Source organism: Vitis vinifera, chromosome 10 (genome assembly GCF_030704535.1).
Source record: "Vitis vinifera cultivar Pinot Noir 40024 chromosome 10, ASM3070453v1".
NCBI lineage: Eukaryota > Viridiplantae > Streptophyta > Magnoliopsida > Vitales > Vitaceae > Vitis > Vitis vinifera.
In genome coordinates, this window is record NC_081814.1 from 20070437 (window position 1) to 20081045 (window position 10609).

Sequence of the window (10609 nt, forward strand, 5' to 3'; positions counted from 1 at the left end):
AAAGGGGATGAAATTTTCTTATTTTTTCAACCTAAAAAATACCTATTTTTGATAAAAATGCCCTTATTTTTTTTTTTTTACAAAAGTAAACATTTCTTTTAAAATATATATGTAAATAATAAAAATATTGAAAGGTATTTATTTCAAAAATAGGTTACTCTTCAAATTCAAAAATGAGCAAGATTAGTTTTATAAATTTGGAATATTTTCATCATTTTTAATCAATTAATCTTTTTAATTGGGGCAAAGTTGCATTTTTATTTTTTTAACTTTCTAAAATTCCTAAATCCTTGCTCTCTCTCAACTCTTTTCTTCTGTTCTCCTCTCTATGTCCTTATTGTCCTCAGGTTCTCACCTTCTCATTCCAAACTATTTTTTTTTCCTGGTAGCATGGAAAGTGAAAGAAACTGGAGGTAGGAAGACGAGGCTCTTGTGTCTCATCTATGGTGGTATCTTCCTGGAGTGGAATCTAGGGCGCGGCGGAAGCCATACGCTTGAAAGAAGGGGAAGTGAAAGGCGGAGGACTTTTGGGTTTTATTGGCCGAGAAGCAAGGGCACGGTGTCTCTCCATGGATTTGGTTCGGTCTCGGTGTGGAAGCCCGGGGAATCAGCTTTGTGGATAGTGGTTTTGTGGTTGTGGGATTTTGGAAACCCTAGATTTGGTTCAGGGTAGGGTTGTGTGGTTGACTGATTAGGTTGGGAGCTGGGCTGCGCATGCGATTGACTGGGTTTTCATGTCGTCAAAACCACTGCCTTGGGATCGGAAGGACTTCTTCAAGGAGAGGAAGCACGAGAGGTCGGAGTCTTTAGGTTTGCTGCAAGATAGAGGGACTCACATCAAGTTTCTTGGGAGTTTGCTCGTTGGGATCGGCAGATTTTCGCCGCCCTACAGGTGAGCTATGAATCCCTCCGGGTTCTTGATTATTGTGATGAAATTCGTCGGTTTTGGTTTAAACCAAGAAAAAATAATCGGGTTCTTGGAAAATTTAGTTTCTGAGTCCTTTGGTTTTTTATGATCTGTTCTTTTTTGGTTTTTAATTTTGAATTTATTCTCTCCACGGATCGGAGTCTTTGTTTTGGGGAATTAGTATTTGATGATGATTCTTTCATGGTTATTGTAGATCTGTTTTTTTGAGTCCATTCGTTTGTTAATGCGCTGTTTGATTGCGCAGAAACATGTCCATGCACATTCATATATAGTTATTTACTTGTTTATTCTTAAACCATTTGCCAAGTGCTGGGGTGCGGTAAAGCCTGTAGATGAATTATATGACGCTTTGTTCTTTATATCTTCTAATCTATAGGTGGCTAAATTGGAGGTATAACGTTGACTCAACAAATTAAATGGGATAAAAGATTTCAGTTTTCATTTACATATCTGAGGATGTTGAGGGTGAATTAAATTATACAAAAGGGTATTAGCAGCAAAAAGAAGTGTTGAATTTCTGCTCATATCCTATGCAGAATTTGCTTTTCTGAATGTGATGTCTAATTTCTCTTTTAATTCAAACATTTGCTTTTTTGAACTATTTCTTTAACTTTTGTTTTGGTTCAAGTTATTTTTCTCGAGGTTGCCAACAAAACCTGAGTCATATATTTTGGGGCAATGATGCCACTATGGTCGTAATAGGAGAGAGAATAGGCTGAAGGTATTGATATTTCTTATGTATGCTAAGGTACAATAATGTGAGAGACTCATGTAAAGGGATGGGGAGGGTTTGTGGGAGGTTCAAGGTTCAAGTCCTAATGAGGACAAAAATTTACTTATAAAAATAAATAAATAAATAATGTGAGAGACTCATTATTGCATAATCATAGCTTTGAGAGGACTGATTATTATTTTTTATCAGAAGCAAGCATTTGATTTCATAGAAAATAAATGGTATGGTAAAAAGAGAAGGATTTATTCTCTAAAGAAGGATGAATAAGTCTAACAAAAAGGAAAAGGAGATATGAGTATGGAAAGACCCAAAGTACAAATAAACCCAAAAGTGTAAGTCAAAGTGGTAAAAATTTCCCCCACAAAGGGCACCTAGTGAGAGGCTCCTCGATTTGCCAAATGATCGATTTGATTAGCTGCTTAAGGAATCCAAGAATGGGGACTCAAGTCTCTAGCCTAGTGAGTAGCTTCCACACCCTAGAAATGAAAGGTCTCCCTCAATGTTCAATCCTTCTCTGGCTGTCTGGCAAATTTGGAATCAACTTTAACTAATACATTGATGGTTTCTAAAGACACCCCAACCTCAAAATATCCTGGATTGCCAAAGAAGCAGTTGTCAAAATTTAGCTTGAGGTAACCTGGTGGAGAAGTTTTCCACTTTGCATGAATTTCCAAAGACTTCTATTGGAACAATATCTTACAGGGGAAGGGTGGGCTCCATGATTAGGTTGATCATAGATCAACTTTTTCTCCAAGAAGCGGATTTGGAATAGGAGCTTTTTTTTTTTTTTTTGGTTTGAAGTAGCCATGACTTTGGTTGTAGTCAATTCAAAGAAAAACCCAGTTCACTTGCAGCCATGTTCATCAAAATGAACAAGTTTCATGATGTGAGCAGTCACTTGCCCTTGTATTTTAAGATCATCTCACCCCGTGGTTGACACTCCATTCCCCTTAGTTGTAGGTGCTTGTTCTATTTTGATTTGAATGGGCTAGGTCTCACGAGGTACATATGGCTGGCCCTTCGGGTGTCTCCAGTCCAAATGCTTTGAGCTCATTAAATCCCATGGAACATTGGGAATGCTGAAGTGCAAATAGAGGGAAAAAAGAAGACTCGAAGTTAATTTTTTTTGCTTCACATCTGTATTGAAAAGTCCCGACATTTGTCTTGGGTTATATTACCTGAAAAATAACAATTATGTCTATCCAACCTGCCCTTGATGCACTGGAAAAAATGATAAAACCTTGGTGGTCTGCAAAGTGAATTTGTGCCAAATAGTAAATATACTACTGGGGAATGGATGAATAAATTATTAGTTGTTTCTCTGCAGGCTGTAGACAGAATTCATCACGCTATTTACAACGCTTTAGAAAGCCTCCTCAACTGTAACAAATTTTTAGTACTAACCTTTTTGTTTACCACCAGCTGTGCAAAATCCTGGGACCAGAGTGGTGCAAGCTTGCAGAATTCTGAAATGTTGTATTTTCTCTAATTACTACAGGAAATTTGGAATTTAAAAAATTAATTAAAATTATTGCATAGGACCTAAGAATAATTTTCCTTTGTGACCCTTTTCTGCTTTTGTTGTTGGTATGGTAGTTGGACAGTGGGCTTTTTCTTCTATTTTGGAGGAAATATATCTTGTTCTGAGCAGATGTTGGGCCTATAAGCTGTGGATTCTGGATTAGGTTGTCATATTATGAAATAAGTGTTAAAAGCCAAATTAGAAATAAATGTCTTCTAACTGCGGATCCTAGATTTTGTTTGTGTAAATTTTTTGTTGGTCTATAAGCTGTATCCGAAGCTTACTTTGTCAGTCAACCTGGAGACTTATTTTGCTTCGACAGAGTAGCAAAGCGTTTGCTGGAAAACATGGATTCATAACTCTTAGAGACTTATTTTGGTGGGCTGATCGTTTCAGGACAGTTGGGAATTCATAGGAAGATTTGTCCAGAGATGGTTATTATCTTTTGGCAGAAACACTCAAAGATGAGGGTGAGAAACAGGTTGTTCAAGCAGTTTTAGTGAAACATATCTGGGTTAAACTAGTCAAAGATAACTTGTACCATCAGGTGTGGTTCTTTTCCCTCCCTCCTCTCCCTTCCTCTCTTATGTGGGCATTTTGTTGCATGTGTGCTTGCATTGTATATGAGGTCATGATCTACATATTAATTTATATTTCTGTGGTTTGAGTTACCTTTGCCTTTTGTGTTTCTGTACTTTCAGCTATCGTTGCCTTTTGTGTTTCTATACTATCAGTTATGTTTACCTTTTGTGTTGCATTAAGATTTGACAAATGGATCTGGAGTCTGTTTGGTGCAGCTGTAAATTTTGGCAAAATGCTTTTTCAAGGGGAAAAAAACTATGGATTGACAAGGTAGATACTAATTTGATAACTGCTTCTTAAGAATTATTTGTGGAAAGAAGCAGTATCTATCAATATGTAAACAAATCTTAAATTGTAGATCCTCTTCCTGTAAGCTCTTCTACAAAAGCATCTCACCCCAAACCTGAATGGAAATAGCCTTCAAGCTACTAGCTTTACTGCCCTAAAGTGCTTTAATGCATACCTACACGCTGAATAAAGCTTTAGCTATCATAAAGAGCTCTTAGGCAATTAGAAAGGTGCACACTGGGGGGCCTTATTGCATTATGATCTGTAGTTGGTTTTTATTTTTATTTTTTTTGCATTTCGACAATGTTCTGATTGACAATTTGATCATTGGTACCTGAAGAACAAGCAGTCGCTGGACCTCTCAGAGAGATATAAAAATCCTATAAATGTGCTCTCGTTTGTTGTTTTTGTAGATAGGCTTTGAGTGGTAGATTAGCATGTTGGGTGGTTTTTTCTTGCTTTTGTTGCATCTTGTATAAATTGTGTTTACTTGGTTTATGCGCTTTCTGCTAAGGTTTTTTTTTTTGTTAACTCATCTTGTTTTTCCTATTAAAGGCATCCTCAACAAAAATAATAATAATAATAATAAAAGAACGTCTGAAAAGAATTGAGTATATTCCATAATTGACTATTAGAAAAAGATGTTGAGCATGGATTGTGTTATTAGGCTTTTAAACAACTGCTAAAATACACTATCTTAGTTTACCGTTTAACAAATAAAAATAACTTGAGTGTGTTCTCTTACCTGTTTTCTCATCTTTGGTTTTTGTTGCCTTGAGGATGAGCACTAATCATGCGACTTTTATATTTTGAGTTATAAAGAAATCTTATGGAAATTGGAGAATACATACATAAAATTTGCTGACATAGATTGGCATAACTACTTGTAAATGGTTAATGAAGAAAGATATATGCCATAGATACTATCAAAGTGCTTACATGAATTGAAGTTTTTAATGGAAAAGTCCAAGTTTAATAGCTCATCCTCTGCATTTCAAGAGATATGTCTTGCTTGTCATGATCTGGAGTTAGATAATCTGATTCATAGGCTTTGTATTTATAAGTTTATCTGTATGTTTACTGAATGATTCTCCCTAATATAATGCATTTATAAATCCAAAACCTGGTTATATAAGGACTTGATGTTATTGCAAATATTTAAGGCTAACTCTACACTTCCTCCCTAGTTCTCCTCAAGTGCAAAGAAGCTAATTAAAAGAATCTTGGACCCTAAACCAGAGATGATAGGTCCATCTCCTCTTGTTCTTATGCCTTAAAATATAATAATCTTTCCTATTCTGGCAAAATTTTATACAGATTTTGTATAAAGAGTTTACTTCCCTTGTTAAGAAGAGAAAAAAGAGTTTTTCTTCTTTCTCTTCCTTTTATTATTTTGGTTTGGTTGGTGATTAGTTTGGTGTATGTTATATCATCCTTTAGTTGCATTAGCCATTATTTTCCTCATTGCTTATAACTCTGAGTTACTTGGTATTGCTATGGTTTGAAACAAGGGTTTACAATTGCTAAAGTCATTGAGAATGAGTGGTTTAAGAAGGGATATAAGCCACCTAGTTTTGAACAAACAGATGTTAGTCTTGATGATTGGGATGCTATCTTTGATGAATCGGGGGCAAGTATCTTCTTGTTGTACCAATTTCATTTAAGCATATTTTTCTTACACTCCTTGGTCAATCTATATGTCAATGGATTATTAGGGTGTGACATTGTACTTGATCTACCGTTTGGTGTTCAGGACTCTCAAAACCTTGTTGTGGAGAGGCGTGAAGAGTGACCTATGGCGCTTGTCACTTTGAATGCTTTTGATCTTATCTTGACATCTCAGGGTCTCAACCTCGGTACTCTCTTTGAAAAGCCAATGGTACGTTGTAGCTTTGATTGTTGTCAAGTTCAATGAAATATTAAGAATCTAAGTTTATTTATTTATTTGTGTGTAAAGTTACAGCTTCTAAGTGATATAATCAAGAATATCTTCAAGTGCCTAGGATGATCTTAGATGCTTTACTTGTAGGTTCTATTATATAATAACTTATGAGATTACAGCTTGGTTTATATCTCAGAAATAATTTTTTCACCTCTCCTCCACCAACACCACAACAACAAAAATTAAGGAGTAATTGTTGTCTCTCGTAAGTCATAACATAAGAATGCTTTTGATCTCATCTCGACATCTCAGGGTCTCAACCTTGGTACTCTCTTTGGAAAGCCAATAGTACATTGTAGCTTTGATTGTTGTCAAGTTCAATGAGATATTAAGAATCTAAGTTTATTTATTTATTTGTGTGTAAAGTTACAGCTCCTAAGTGATAGAATCAAGAATATCTTCAAGTGCCTAGGATGATCTTAGACGTCTTGATCTCAAAAGCATCTTACCTTTCACCATTTAATTGTTCAAAAGTCTATACAGATAATTCTATCATTGTGTTCTAATCTTTACTTGTAGGTTTTATTATATAATAACTTATGAGATTACAGCTTGGTTTATATATCAGAAATAATTTTTTCACCTCTCCTCCACCAACACCACAACAATAAAAGTTAAGGAGTAATTGTTTCTCTTGTAAGTCATAACATATGTTGCTTCAAAGTTACAGCTAGATAACTAAATGAGCTTTAGTTGTTTATTTAGCTATGATCTTATCCTAAACTTCCTCATAAATATGAAGCCTGCATCTAACATATTCTTTGGTCACCAGTGCCTTATTAAACAGGAGACAATATTTACATTGAAGCATCCTACCAATGAGATTATCAAAAAAATTGAGAAAACTATTATGCCTTTGGTTTTTAATGTAAAGAAAAATAACTTCAATGTCAATAAGCACTATCTTTTCTATTTAACATGCAATTTGCCATAACTCTTCTTCTTTACACAACTTTCCTTAGTGATTTAGAAAGAAAATTTATTATTAATCAAATTCGAGGTGCAAGATGAGAATTTGTAGAGTGGATGAATTGGTGCAAGGAATATGAGTGTTGCATGCATTGAATCTTGATTGCTTTGCTTGTGACCTTTATATTATCTTGAGCAGGCTTCCTCCTAATTGCTAAGTTTGGAAGATTGAATAGAACCGATGCACCTTAATTAGACTTGGTTATAGTTTTCTAACTTTCTATTTGGTCTGCAAATAAAATCAACTCAGGATTCTTGACTTCTCATGTCCAAAATTTTAATCTGATGATAGTCTCCCAATGATTAGTTTAGTTGGTGGCTTGTCTAAATCACATATATACTTGTCAGAGTTATGTGGAACTAAATGCTTGGCAAAATTACAAAAATACTCTTGAGATTTTCATGGAATTGAATAGTTAGTGATGCATGTCTTGATTTATTATGACAAAGTCATATGGTATTATTATGCTCTGCTAAAACCTTTGCAACCCACCTTAGATGAAACTTGAAGGGGAGAAATTTGGATGCAAGGGTCATTTTGTCTATTGCAATAGAGGCATTTCTCTCCTAGTTGCCTTGTTTGCAGGATCCCCTGACCATGAGTTCATTGGAACATTACCTGAAGATGTCTCAACTGGATGTCAATAATTTACTTGGACAAATTTTTGAAGTGACCCTTTGCTATACATGGTCAAGCTTTGAAAATCTGGGGGAGATACTCTAGAATTTCACAAGGTATGTATCTACTATCTCAATGCAATTCTCATATTAAATTAGAATGAATATTGAATTTTTATCCCGGGCATATTGGTTGCCAATATCTTGTTTGATGCCGAAGCCCTACCCTCTTTTATGTAAAAAGCATGTGTGATAAAATGTAGTGATGTTTATGCTAAAACGAGCTTCTACTACCTATCTTTAATTTATTCCAAAAGTAATTAGACCCCTAGATAGGGGTCTCTTGGATATAAGGACCTTAAATTCAATGTAAGACCTGTATTAAATTGGCTCCTTAGGGAATTGACACCCTGAACACAATATTATTTTCCCATGTTAGGAAAGCAGTCCATTTTTCTCTATAAATTATGATTAATAAATTCAATCATTCACTAAATTTGTCTTATGTGCAATTCTACAAGAACCTCTCAATTGGGTTGAAAGATATTGTCTAGAAATCAGGAGATGAAGTAAAAGAGGAAGTGAATAATGGTTAGTGTGCATTATAACATAGATTAACGCATTTTGCTTGAGTTTAAATCATTGTTCCTTTAATGGCTTTTAAATGGTGGTCAATACTTGAATTTATAAATCTAGCCATGCAATTGCATAGATAGAAAAAGAAATCATATGTAGAACTTGAGAATATTAGAATTTGTATGGTTTTTGAGAAAATTTAAACAAAAGAAAATAAAAATGAAACAATTTGTCGTTTCCTAAAAAATGAAAAAATCTCATTGATGAAATCTTATGCAAAAATTTGTTTAGTCCTTTCTCTTAGGGTTTGGTTCTTGCAAAGTAATACTTAAGTTATATAACAACAACATGAATATTCTTTATTCCCCTGCATAAGGTTCATCAGTTTCTCGAGGAAACTTCATTCTTCAGTGACATGCAATAATTGTTTTTGAAAGATGGCTACTGTAAACATAGAATCAATATGAAAGTTTATATACATGTCACTTATAATTAGTTGCCATATGCTCTAACCATCCATTCGTTAGTGCATGCATGTTGCCTATTCTTGGTCTTCACATTTTATAGGCATGGAGATGATACTACATTTGGCTTGTGGTTGTCTACATGGTTTTGGAAATTTTGGATACGCATGTTTGAGGCCTTTTGGTTTTGTATGTCGTGGAAGATACAATTCCACCAATGGATTATGACAATGTCTTTTAATGCATTGCGGTCGATATGTCATGGCAGGAGAGATTACAAAAATACATAAAGAGGTAAATCTATGTTATCTGCTAATAAAAATAACACCTTCTTTGTTTTGGTGGGATTTGTGAACTAAAAGAAATGTTTTTGACTCACTAACCTTCTACATTTCATACAATGTGTCCAAGTTGGGGAAAGACCTCATAAAGCTGACCTTGGTAAGCAGAATGATCTTTTTCTTGTATGATTCAGTCTATAAACATTTGGATGTCTTTCTTGAAACCAAAAAAATCATCAACAATTGAAATCTTTTAATTTTCCAATCACTACAAAATTTTAAAACCTTAAAATGTGTGTGCGAGAACTGTTCCATTAAGCATTGATTCTTTCATTAGGAATTAGATCTGGCTTTTATAGTAGATATAAAAGAGCTTTAGCTTTTTAAAACATAGACAAAAATAAAAGGAAAAATAAAAAGTAAAACAAACCGAGTAAATTGCATAGGCCTATGTGGCAATTTTTTCAAACAGGAACTAACTAGGCCAAGTATCTTGAACATATCAATTATTAATTATAATCAAAAGTTTTGAGCTTAGAATTTACGAAATCCAAAAGCGTTTAAGTTAAGGAAGGTGCTACTTTTAATGGTGCATATGGATTCATTTGATCAGAATGATAGGTAATTATGTTCATTAGTAGTGTGTTTGACACTAATATAACCATTGGATTGTTCTTATGAGATCCTTAATTTTCTAATTTAGATGATCAAGCCTCTTAACCAGCCTATGGTAGAATTCCACTCTTGATTGAAGGAAAGGAAAATTGTTGGGTTGAGGAAAATCCATTGGAGTTTCAATTTGAAAATGTACTTGGAGATTTGGTCTCTAAGGGGTAGAGTATTTTCTATGATAATGACTTCTCATACTTCTACATGTTTTTTCTTGGCTAAATTTTAGTTCATGCATGTGTATTAGGCCTACAAATATATCTGATAAACAATTCTCAGGACAATATTTGAAAGTTTTGATATTCAATCTAATTGCATAGAAACTCTTTTTTAGGTTCAAACCAGGGAATTCTCAATTCAAGTTTTTTTATTTATAGAGTTTTTTTTTTCTACCAAATTTCTTTTGTGAGGGCATATGTATATATAAAATAATTGTTGATACTTTATTTGAAAGTTTTGAAATTCAATCCAAAAGCATAAAACTCTTTTAGTTAAACCTTGTAGTCTTTTTTTTTTTTTTTTTCTTTATGAGAAACAACAAAATAAAAAAAGAAAGGACTAATGGTTTCCAACAACAACACTGCCGAGATCTGCCACTTCAAAAACCCCATTTCCAATTTTTCGTAGCAGAAACCCTAATTTCCTTGCGGAAAAATAAAAAAGAAAGGACAGAAAAAAGAGTTAAAAGGAGCTTCAGCAAGGGCGTGTTTGGATGTAAAGGTTTAGGAAGGACGGCGCTTGCAGGTGCCCTCGATGGTGATGAAGCAAACGGCGCAAAAAAAAAAAGCAAGATTATGGCGATTATAACACCAAATGTGAGCACATCCATTTCCTTTTCATTAAGCCTTTTAACCTTTTCAAGGCGTATTTTTTTCTAAACAGCATTGCTTTCCATCACCGCCGCCACTCTGCTCACCCATGGCATCAGGATGAGGATATATACTATATATAAATCCCTTTTTTTATATTAGAAACAAAAAGAAATGATTATTTGGTGGAAAAGTCTTTGGTTTGAATCATTGCATATATGAAAGGTT

The 10609-nt window shown here is 34.2% G+C and overlaps 1 long non-coding RNA gene across 2 annotated transcripts; it reads left to right on the top strand.

Moving 5' to 3' along the window:
- The first annotated feature begins 281 nt into the window (after positions 1 to 281).
- LOC100854989 (uncharacterized) lies at positions 282 to 10238 on the top strand. Of its 2 annotated transcripts, none has more exons than XR_009466829.1 (4): positions 282 to 892; positions 3580 to 3730; positions 5807 to 5932; positions 7463 to 10238. It is a non-coding gene; the product is annotated as an uncharacterized LOC100854989 (long non-coding RNA). The 2 variants fall into 2 exon arrangements; XR_009466830.1 differs by having other exon boundaries at positions 7551 to 10238.
- Positions 10239 to 10609: the final 371 nt, after the last annotated feature.